Source organism: Cupressus sempervirens, chromosome 11, assembly GCF_028749045.1.
Source record: "Cupressus sempervirens isolate cs-2001-9-10 chromosome 11, ASM2874904v1, whole genome shotgun sequence".
Taxonomy (NCBI): domain Eukaryota; kingdom Viridiplantae; phylum Streptophyta; class Pinopsida; order Cupressales; family Cupressaceae; genus Cupressus; species Cupressus sempervirens.
This window is the reverse complement of record NC_143128.1, coordinates 47,532,066-47,544,061: the sequence shown is the minus strand read 5'-3', so window position 1 is coordinate 47,544,061 and position 11,996 is coordinate 47,532,066. Positions and strand designations below refer to the sequence as shown.

At 35.3% G+C, this 11,996-nt stretch overlaps 2 pseudogenes; both read left to right on the top strand.

Annotated features, from left to right (window-relative positions):
• The first annotated feature begins 5,482 nt into the window (after positions 1-5,482).
• On the top strand, positions 5,483-9,050 carry LOC149528187 (uncharacterized; annotated as a pseudogene).
• Positions 7,572-8,571, top strand: LOC149528188 (uncharacterized; annotated as a pseudogene).
• Positions 9,051-11,996: the final 2,946 nt, after the last annotated feature.

The following is an 11,996-nucleotide window of genomic DNA, read 5'->3' as shown; positions in this document are numbered from 1 at the left end:
GGAAACACCTATTGGAGGGACAAAATGATTGACCTTCCTCTCTTACAAGATGAGGCAAGTTATTGATGTACTAACATAAGGCCCTAGTTTCTCTTTTTTATTTTTCGTACCCTTCTTCCACTTTCTTTAGCCAATCCTTCAAAGCTTATGTAGGGTCATCATATTCTTCTAATATTTTCTCTCTGGAGGCCTGACCAAGATTTATTTTCATAACATGATATTCATATGGAGCAATCTCATTTTTTCCTTTGTCAACCATGAGAGTCACAATCTGCAAGATTCTACATCCTAGTTCTCCTATAATGAATTTAGTATATCTTCTTTCTTTCCCTTGTTCTTCGGATTGGTTTGATCGGTCAAAAATTTCTTGTAATTTAATTGCCGAATCAAACTCCCTTTGTTGACACAATTGAATTTGTTTCCTCAACCATTCTAGAATGGATATACTTTGCTCTCCCAGAATCACGAATTGTTCTTTCCTTTGCACTACTCGAATGTTGATCTCCTCTTCACCTCCTGGACTATCCATTATAACCTCAAGAACTATGGCTTCAACATTTGGAAGATGTATTGTTGTTGCTGGAGTTTCTTCCTCTAGTGGACCATCTCCATTGTTAATCATTTCTTGCTCTAAGATTGTAGCAAGACTTTCCTCTGTAGCAATATCTTGATCTCTTCGTCTTATTTGCATGGACTTTTCATAGGCATTTATACTTAGTCTATCATGAATTGGCCTATCCAAATTTTCTTCACACTCAAATCTCCCTATACTTGTCCCTATATCTTGTCTTTCAAATGTTTCTATCTCTTGAACACATGGAGTGTGACTTAGAGAATAGGGAGCATTTCCCTATTTTTGCTTCTTATTTTGATGTTTTTAGATGACTTCCTCAATACTAGGATGCTTTTCTCAAGGTACCTCTTTCCCTTTCTTGGTTCCTACATCCTTAGATGGAGTTCCTCTTTCCTCAGTAGTCCCCTTTGATATGTGTCCTTATCTTTCATTCCTAAGTGGTCTATGACCAAGCAACCTATATGTGAATCCATTAGCTAGTGCAACTAATTTTTCAAGCTTATGCTCAATCTACCACTTTGTAAAATGTAAGAGTGGTTTTGAAAGAGCTTCTAGATCTATAACTTCTTTCCTCTTCCAATCATGTGGTTGACCTATACTTTCTGGATTGAATCCCTCTCGCATCATGTTTGAGTCCTCCTCCATTTGATCAAGAACCCTGAATATGTTGCATGTTCTAATAATGTTCAATGGTAATTTTGAATGCATCTTCTTTCTAATCTCATTCTCATCTACCACATTTTCTCAAAAGTCTTCAAGGTGAACCTTATGTTAGTACTCTAATCCTCCTATTGATGAGATCTTGTTGTAAGGATCAAAATAATTCCTCTTTGGATAAAGAAAAAGATGAAAGAAGTGGAGTGGATCTAACGATCTCTCTGTAGCTTTTGGACATGGGCATAGCTTAGTTTTCCCTTCTCCTATGGAAATTGGGAATTGTAATCCCAACTTCTTCTTCCCTTTCTGAATCTTGTCATAAGTTGTAAGTTGTTGAATAAGCTCTAACAAGATCATCTTGTCCATTCGATACTTGGAAAGTTTGTATGGCTCCATGGAGAATCCTTGAACTTAGATGTATAAATAAGGTGGGAAACTGAATGAACTAGGCGCCATATTCTTCGACCAACTTCATTGTACCCACTGACAATCTTATATATAGCCTCTTTTGTAGTGTTTTTACTATGTGCATGGCAAATATATCATTAACCCTCATGTAATCATCCTTTGAATATAAATGCAACTGCGGGTAGCATTCATGGACTTTGAGGTGTTGGGTTTTGCTTTCAATCTGTCCTTTGCATCATAGTCCATCATAATTCATTCTCTGTGCTAGCATGTAGATGACATATGAGCTCATGTATGCTCTAGATTCTGCTCATTCAGATTATCACTTATGAGCCCATCCCAATCCATTCTGTCGCCTTCTTCCATCACCTGCTCAACAAAATACCACATCCAAGATTCAAATCTATAACAATGAGGCATGCCAAATATGCGACTTAACATCATGATCATGTCACTATATTCCCTTTCCAAGTCGAACAATACTATTTCCTTAGGAATCTTGGAATGATGTAATCTATTCTTTTTCAACCATCTTTTGTTGATTATTTCTTCATAGAAATGGACTGTAGAGGTGTAGATTCTCAGTGCTTTCTCCTATGTTTTTGTGACCATCATTGGGTGAGAAGGAATTCCAAACATTTCAAAAATGGATGCCAAAGAAAAATTTGCCAAAATATTTCATTCAGAATCCCTGATGGTTCTGTCCCTAGGACTATAGTGTTTGGTACCTTTCACAATTAACTATGGATGCTGAAAAGGAGGGAAACCAACCTTAGCAAAAATTCTTGTAGCTAGGTATGTTAGGTGATGGTCATTGTATCCAAGCATTATTCGGTCAAAATCTTTCAAATCAAGGCCACTGAGGCTTGTATCTCTGAATTCTGCCAACTTTGACACAATTTTGGATTCAAGATAGAATCATCTCCTTTCATTCTTTATCAATTGTCTACGCATTTCTTCTATTCCCTCGGGTTCTGTCATTCTCCTTTCCTACAAAATAGAAATTGTCCACACATAAAACTATGCAAATAAAGGATAAAAAACATATACAAGTTGTCCATAAGACAAAGATTTTGGATTTTTGCCAAAATTTCCATACTCCTCTGGAGATTCTCTTTTCAATATTTCCACGAGAAACATGCAATTTTCCACACCTCACTTTAAAATGGTTCCTTTCTGATAAGATTCAAAATCCTCTCTCACGAATTTATAGAAAACTCTCCAATGATTTCAAAAATTTTCCAAAAATCTTCTTTTCAAATTTTTTGAATTTCACTCTTATTCTCAATTTGCTCTTTAAATTTCTGTGTGAGAAGGAATGAATGAGAGAGTTTCTTATATAAATCATCCCTCAAAAAAGATATCTTTAAAGCTGTAGGCTAAAATTAGGTAATTGTTTTAATAAGCCATCAAGGTTTCCATCTTTTGTGCCACTTGTCGCTTTTTCCTATTTGTTTCAAAAAGTTGTCATTATTGATGCTTTTAGCTTCAAGATGAAACTAAGTATTCCTTTATTCCATTTTGATTTTTTAAATTTTTTTTATAAACTAAATATCAATTAAAATCAATATTTAATTAATTTCCATGTTTTAAAGAAAAAAACTAAATTTTTTTTCAACTTTTCTCCAATATATATATTTTGGATTATTATTTAAAACAACCAAATTAAATATCAATAAAACTAATATCTAATATTTAATTTTCCATGTAAGGCCAAAAAATCTCCTTCAAAGAAAATCATTTTTTTGCTTTTTTCTAAATCCAACTTTTCCATTCATGAAGAATTTTCCATTCTTTTGCTTTTTTTATTTCAATCGATTTTCTTTTCAAATTTGGGATTTTTCTCAAATTTCCCAATATTTTAACTTTTCATGATTTTTAATATTTTTGGAATTTTTCGCCAAATTTTGGATTTTCATCTTCAAGAATTTTGAATTTCAGTGAGATTTTGGATTCCAAACTTTTTTTTCCTTCCCTTTGAAACTTTTTGGGACATCTTGGGTTTTCACAGTTTCCATGTTTTAACGATTTTTTCACATTTTTCAATTTTCCAAATTTTTGGAAACTTGGATGATTTTTTTTTTAATATTTTTTTTAAAATTTTAGAATTATTTCAGGTTTTCTAAATTTTAACGATTTCTCTAAAACTTTTCTCACCCTTTGAAATTTGAGTTCATCAAAGATTCCACTCCATATATATTTAAAAATAATAATAAAAAATAAAATTTTCTTCCATAACATACAGAGAGCAGGATTTTCCAAACTCATATGAGTTTTATCCATGTCAAAATAAATAAAAATCCCCCATTATGTGAAAAGTGCACTCAATGAAGGGTGTGCTTTGCAGTTTTAATACGGCTATAGATTGTTTATCCGCGGGAGACATTCCACGGCCAACCCGAATGTGCACTCCAGAATTTGCGGGCAGCGGGGTTTTCGCCGGATGAAGGATTTTGTCCTTCACAAAATATTCCACGCCATTATGAACTTCTGCTCCATGGTATCCGGAAAGCGCATTTTTAAGGCAGTTAGCGATTATGAATTTGACCATTCCCTGTGGATGGTTGACTTGCGCTCTGCCAAACAGGGAGATCCATTGTGGAGGCTTAGTTTGAGAAGCGGGGGTCCCAGGCATGGGCGATGGTGACTCTTGGTCACAACAAGAGATAACAATGATCAAATGTGGGCATGAATTGACAGGTTGAGATTGAGTGAAGATTTAGAGGCAGGATTTGAAGACTCAAGAGAGGGATGTAACATGTTGAATCCTCTTATTCATTGAAAGAAAGGTCAAGATCATAAATGGTGCCTGCACAGAAATATCAAATACATCTGCAATAGCAATAAAAAGTTTTCAAAGTATTCACAGAGATAACATCATAACAATGATCAAATCTAGGCATGCGTTGACAGGTTGAGAATGACTAAATATTTAGAGGCAGGATTTCAAGTTTGAAGACGGGGATGTAATATGCTGAATCCTTTTATTCATTAAAAGAGCTTGAATTATTTTTATCTAGGCTATGATTTCAATCTGAGACTTGGGAGGACACTTACAGTCAAAAAATGTGAAATCACAGTTTGGAAATACTGTTCATTTGTGCCATAAGTTCATGTGTGTGTGTTCACGGTGTGTATAGAGTACATTCAGCATGTGTGTATCTAGAGAAGACTGTACAAGTGTGTATTGTGAGCAGCTTGTGAATGTGAAAGTTGTGAGGGTGCTTTTGTTTTGTCGTCTGCAAAACCAATTTCAGTTCAATAGAATATGGGTGGAGATTGGTGAAGGAAAAGAAACCATCCAGACAGTGCAGAAGATCTCTAGAGAGGAGGATCATGGTGGTCTAGTAGAAGTATCAACCTTCAATGGCCAGTCAACCCACCTTTTTGTGTTTGAAGAGACAGTGGCAAGGGAAGTGCAAAACTTCCTTCTCTTATTAAGTTCTTTGTGCAAACAAATTGTGAGACAATTTGTAGCTGCTCAACTTCAATTACTGTGACTACATTTCTGATATTAGTCTATGATATGTGGAAGCTTTTACAAACTGATTTACAAATTCCTCTGTTTTAAAAGAAGCAATGAAATAACTCCAGCTGGATTACTTTCCTTGTTAGACCTTGTAAAACTGAAAAGCCTGGATCTAGAGTGATGTAGACAGATTCATGGGGACTTGTCCATCTAAAAGTACTCCCCAATTTGGAGTTGTTCAATATTGGATGGTTATTATAGAAGAGAAGATGCTAAGATGTTCTAGAGTTTTTCCCTTAAATCCTTGGTGAATCTTAAATACTTGGTGAATCTTAAATCCTTGGTGAATAGCATCTAGCACCCAAATAAACAAGATGGATACCCTATTAAGGATATGTTTTATTTTGCTTCTTTTCATAGACTCTTGTACTTGCACAATCACTGATGAGTAGAGTCTTATGGAATTTACGAAGTCCATCATATTAGATCCTCTCCATTCCATAGTAAAATGAGTCCCTAATGTTCACTTCTGCAATTGGACTGGCATTACTTGAATTCAACAAGCAATAGGGTACAATCACTTGAGCTGCAAGATATGCAATTAAAGGATTCCAGCTCCCCTTCAATTGGTAATCTCTCATTCCTTGTGCAACTTGGTCTCTGGACAACAACAATTTTGTAGGCTCAATTCTGCAGGAAATGGGGAGAGTTCAAAGCTTATAAAGGTTCTTTATCTTTATGTTACTAGCTGACAATCGATTGACTGGAATAATTCCTTCAGATTTGAGTCTTCTTACAAATCTCTAGGTCCTTTCTCTCGGGTCCAATAGCTTTTTTGGTAACATCCCTCCATCTGTAGGAAGTCTCTCCAACCTAGAAATATTGTGTATTGGAGATATTGCCCTTGAAGGTTGCATTTCACCTGAATTGGGAATGTTGTCTTGATTGGTCTCCTTTACTCTGTTTGACAATGACTTAACAGACCCTATTCCCTCCTTAATCTGAAATAGTTCAGGCTTAGTAGAATTGGCCCTTTATAACAATAGCTTGACTGGTAGAATCCCACGAGAATTGGGAAAGCTCTCTAGCCTTGAGTTTCTATATCTACAGGGCAATCAGCTGAAAGGTACCATCTTAGACACTATTACCAATTGTACCCAACTAAGTAGCCATTATTTTTCTTTCAATCATCTCAGTGGAGTAGTACCATTAGATTTTACCTGGCTTTTAGTTCTTCAAATGCTAACCCCTTTATTTAATCAACTCGTCAGTATGAGTGCTGTCACAATCCCCATTCTCATAGCCCTCCAGAATTGTACAAGTCTTCATCAAATATGGATTGATGACAATCATTTGACTGGATAGTTGCCAAAGCAGCTCCCCAAAAATCTTGCTCTCTTGGGACTAGATAGTAATAAGATAACAGGAAGTTACATACACTTATTGCCAATACAATGTACAACAATCCCATCCTCTCTAAGTAACCTTGAATAAGTTGCAAAGACTCTTGCTGGACAACAATGTGATAGAAGGAAACCTACCCAATGAGATTGGTGAAATAAAAATCCTTGGGAAGCTATCTGAGTCAAAATTTTCTTTCTGGAGAGATCCCTGGGACAATTGGTTTCCTTCAACAGTTGACACAACTTGTGCTCAACCAGAACGAATTCTCCAGGGACATACCTACAAGTCACAGGAAATGCTACAAATTGAAATTGTTGGACCTCTCCAACAATTCATTCAGTGCACACATCCCCCACGAAGTGGCTAGTCTTGGTAATTTGCAGATATATTTCAATTTGTCCGAAAACTCCTTCCATGGACCTCTGCCTTGAGAAATCAGAAAGATGATTCATATTCAAGCCATTGACATTTCAGCTAACAGATTAGAAGGTTGAATTCCTGTCACTCTGGGAAGCTACAAGAGAGATAAAAAAATTAAAGCTTGCAAGTCAAGCTTTAGGAGGCTCAATGCAACATTATCCGTAGACAACACAATAAAGTAGCTAATAGGCTGGCCAGTTAGGTTCTTGACAATTACAATCTTATTTGTTATGGTTTTCGCTCTCAATAGTGGTAGACCAAGCTTCAAAGAGGATCTGAAAAAGACTCTGGGTTCTGGTTTTTTCTAATGAATTTTAATATATATCATTTTCGTTACATTTCCCATCCTTGGAGTAATAGCTTTAGGCCTTGCATAGTCAAATATGTATGCATATACTTCTATCTAATATGATGAGGTTCATATTTTATAGATATAAAAGAAGTTCAAAATATATAGTAATTAAAGAATTCACGTTGACCCTACATAGAAATGGATCATTGCTGATCATATCAATTAAAGGGAGGTTCATTTAGAGGTGTTCCCGTTAAAGAAATTTCCTGCCATCCAAAAATAAATAAGTAAGAATACATGGAACATATCGCCACAAAGAAAATGTTCTCACTTCTTCAACACTAGACATGAAGAACATTCTTTTAGTAAATATGACATTAAGTCTCATCTCCTTTGAAAACTAAGCCCAATCTTAACTGCTCCTCAACTTCTCCCAACACGCACACTGCTCCGTTTACCTTGAAACATTGAAACACAGGGACTTGCACCCCTCCCAAAATCTAGAAGTAGCCATCCCGGAGATGTCCCCACACTGAGTACTTGGAGTACTCAATTACCCCCACGCTACAACTGGGATGGGTTTCATTTCCCTCAGCACTGGCAGGCTTAACTCTAGAGGAAAAGCTAACATTGTTGCATACATTAGGTAAAGCCTTTGATTATTGCGAAAAGATAAAATTGCTAGGGCATTCTGTTTTGATTGGTGACCGCTATAGAATTGATAATCTTGGGAATCTGTAGTTAAATCACGAAGATACTGACGAGAATTGGTCTGCATTTCTGTCAGCTGCTGACCTTGTGACAACCTTGAAATATAAGATGAAAGCAGCATTAAGACATGCTTTGGAGCTAAAAGTGGCTAAGGTGATGGAAATATAAATGATATTTACACATGACTCCTTGTCAATTCACCCAAATTACTCACGGTTCCTCAATAAGATTACTGAGAGTGCCTTACAACATGGAGTTGTGGGTAGGGGCAAATTTTATGAGCTACCTGTTAAAGTTACAGGCAGTCCAAATGAACTTGAATATTATGAAGTAGAAAAAATATGCAGTATGATAAATTTCGATGTAGATGATACCGTGGGATTTGTAGCAATTCCAGTTTGGGATAATTTGACAAATATACTTTCTTTTATAGAGAAACATGGAGAGAAAGCACTGGAATTCAGGCAAAGATTCAAGCAGTTAGAAGAACACCTGGAAGACTTGAAGAAGAAAACAAGGAAGATACTTAAATTGAGGTGCCTTACTTTTGACAAAGATCTGTCTAGGGATTAATGTTTATCTGCATGCACCAGGCTGTTCAGAAGTGCACAGGAACTCACTCATACACTGAAGGGCTTTCAATTCAACAGATTAGAAGGTTGAATTCCTGTCACTCTGGGAAGCTATGAACAACTTGAATATCTAAATCTTTCATCAAATGAATTGGAAGGCCCAATACCATATCCTCTCAGTGAGTTAAGGAGTCTTGTGAGCATAGATTTGTCTTCCAATAAACTGTTAGGTTTGATCGCCACCTCTATGAAGTTCCTCAAATGCTTCACGTCTTGAATTTGTATTTCAATAATTTGAGCAGAGAGAACCTCAAACATGGCATATTTTATACTTTGACAGCTGCATCAACTACGGGAATTGTGGGTCTGTGTGGCGAATGGATCCAGTTACCTCCATGCTCTATTTTGAATGCTCCACCAAAAGACCCCAGTAATAGAATTAGAATAATAGGACCAGTAGCTGGACTCATTACCTTCCTATTACTTTGTTTAATGGTCTTGGGACAAATTTATAGGAAGCGCAAGATCAAGTCTAATATTTAAAGGAAATCTAGAGAAACGTTTTCTTTCCATTGTTAAATCATTGACCTTCATTGAGATATTAAACATAGCAATTGATATGATCTATGGATTAGAGTTTCTCTATCGTGACTATTTTAGAAAGTCATTCACTGCAATATAAAACCAAGCAACATTCTTATAGAAGAGGACCTGACAGCATACCTTGCAGATTTTGGCATTTCTGGAATAGTCTATGTTTTAAACAACGGTACTTGTGACTCACAAAGTAGTTCCACTCTAATCTGAAAGGATCTGTGGGCTACATTGCACCAGGCATTGGATTTGACTATGTAATTGCAATAATAGATAAATTTATCTATATTTCATATTTTAATTTCATTCATTTCTTCTAATGAGATTCACTCTTTTACTTATTATTCTGTAGAGTATTGAATTGGTGGGAATGTATCCACAAAGGGTGATATTAAGCTCTTGGAGATGGTAGCTGGAAAGAGTCCAACTAATGATATGTTTGCAGGAGGACTGAACCTCCACAAATGGATAAGCATGCATTTTCACAACAAATTGATGGAGATTGTCGACAAAGAAGAAAGAGATCATATAATTGATAAAGAATTGTTTGCACCTTACATGTAGGTTCTATGAGCTCTATAGGGTTCAACATTTTCCCACAATTTTGACATTGATTGGACCCTATGCATCCTCGTATCTGCATGAGCTATCATGGCAAGTATTAATGAAAAACCTGTCTGCTAGAAAGTGATGGCCTGTAAGTACTAAGATCATAGTACTTATCGTGACAAATTTGTTGGTAAGTGAAAAATTATGTTTACTATCTACTCATGTTATTTTTTCCTCTGTTTCTTACCATATTACATAATCTAAATATTCTATAGTATTTCTAATCATATTACACAATCTACCAAGAAAATGATCCATAGCCCAATGCACAACAACCGTAAAACATATTTTATAGTATTTCTAATCATATTACACAATGTAAAACTCCAGGTTGAGAAGTTGCTTTGAGCAGATAATCAATAGCCCAATGCAAAACATATTCTATAGAAATAATATTACACAATGTAAAACATATTCTAATCATATTACACAATCTAAAACATATTCTATAGAAATAATATTCTATAGTATTTCTAATCATATTACACAATGTAAAACTCCAGGTTGAGAAGTGGCTTTGAGCAGATAATCAATAGCCCAATGCACAAAACCCGTTGGGAAACCAAATTTCACATTATCTCCTGGGTCATAATACCCTCCACTTAAGTCCACCTACCCCCATAACAAACATTATTTAGCTTTACCCATCTATGAAGACCATCATTGTGTCACAGATGAGTGAACAAATAAATAAATGAGATATTAAGAGAACAGATCATACATTTTGATCAGTTCCGTCAGCAAGGGCAAAATCTCCCCTCCACGTCATCCTCTGATTTGAAAGGAGTTTGACAGATCTCTGACCTTCAAGAAAGAGAATGGATTTAATGAGAATCTTTCTAATTATGCAATGAAGATGCAAATCTATCATTCTACTTAACCACTCTTACTTTCACAGCCATTATCAAATAGAAGCGCCTAAGCTTAAAATAAGTAGAGCTACTTTTACCACTCATTCTCGCTCCTACTAAAGACTACCGAATAAGAACATGATTCGTATCTGCTTAACTCACCAATGAGTGAATTTATACGACTGCAAACCGATCAATTGAGGGATGACGCCACATTTTATTGTTCTATGCAGAAAACAATTTTTCATGTTTCGTATTGAAAACTAAAATTCATACCTAATGAACTACACAAAGTTTGTAGTTTTCAGAATACTAAATCCACATACATCGATCAATTTAATAAACAATGATTGAATAAAGAAAGATAATTATTTTAAAATCTTAGCAGGGGAAAAAATAAAGAAAACCAAATTACCTCTGCTGAAGCCATTACCACTGGACTAAGACGTACTTTGAACAATGGTTTATTTGCACTCCGGAGATCTAATTGTTCAATAATTTTTGTGTGGATATTTTGAAAAAGATACCAGAACGACCAAAGTAGAAAAAATATGAAAGGACACTCCCCTATTTTTAAGTTTCAGAAACATTACGAACTTTGCAATAGGTGAGATTTCGTGATATCTAGGTTACAGAGCTAGTCAATGATGGTGTATGAATGCAGATCGCGAAATAAATAGAAAAAAATACTTCCTTACCTGAGATGCTCAAGGAAGTGATTTTATTCTTAAGACTTCATGCTCCACAGCTTCTCCAAACCACTATAACAACACCGCATAGCAATGAATGTAAATGTGATTTAGTGATCTTATTCTTCAGAATTTTTAATTACTAGTTTTGTACTTATTTATATAGCTTAAGTAATAAAAAATGGCATATGTGACCTTATACATGCAAGTCGCAACTCTAGTCTGAAAATCTGAACCGTACATAGAGAAATTATCAAACATGGAAAATTATTTGCCTTCCTCACTTAGGAAAGATTTAATCAAACTCTAAATTAAAAATTACACCATCAAAATCAAACACACATAGCTCAAAAACCCAATATCCAAGTGTAGTTCTTCTTCACCTTGTAACAAAAGTGTAAAAAGTCAAAATGACCCATGACAGGACATTTATGCAACATTTTCAACAAACAAAAGCACAGGAATTTTGCAATCCTACCTAAGAGAACTACACAATATTTCACAAACATATGTGGATGGACAGATACCTATTTGTTGGTAGATGTGTGGAAAATAAATATTTGGTCCGTCATCATTTCCATACTTAAGCACTTTCAGAACTTTCTTAGAATCATAAAAAATTGTACAGTCTAGTAATCTTTGCATCATAATTGACACAATTAATATTCATTCCTTGTTGTACATAATCAACAATATATAGAATTCACTTTGATTTTTATGGAACACAGTTATGGATATGCATCAAC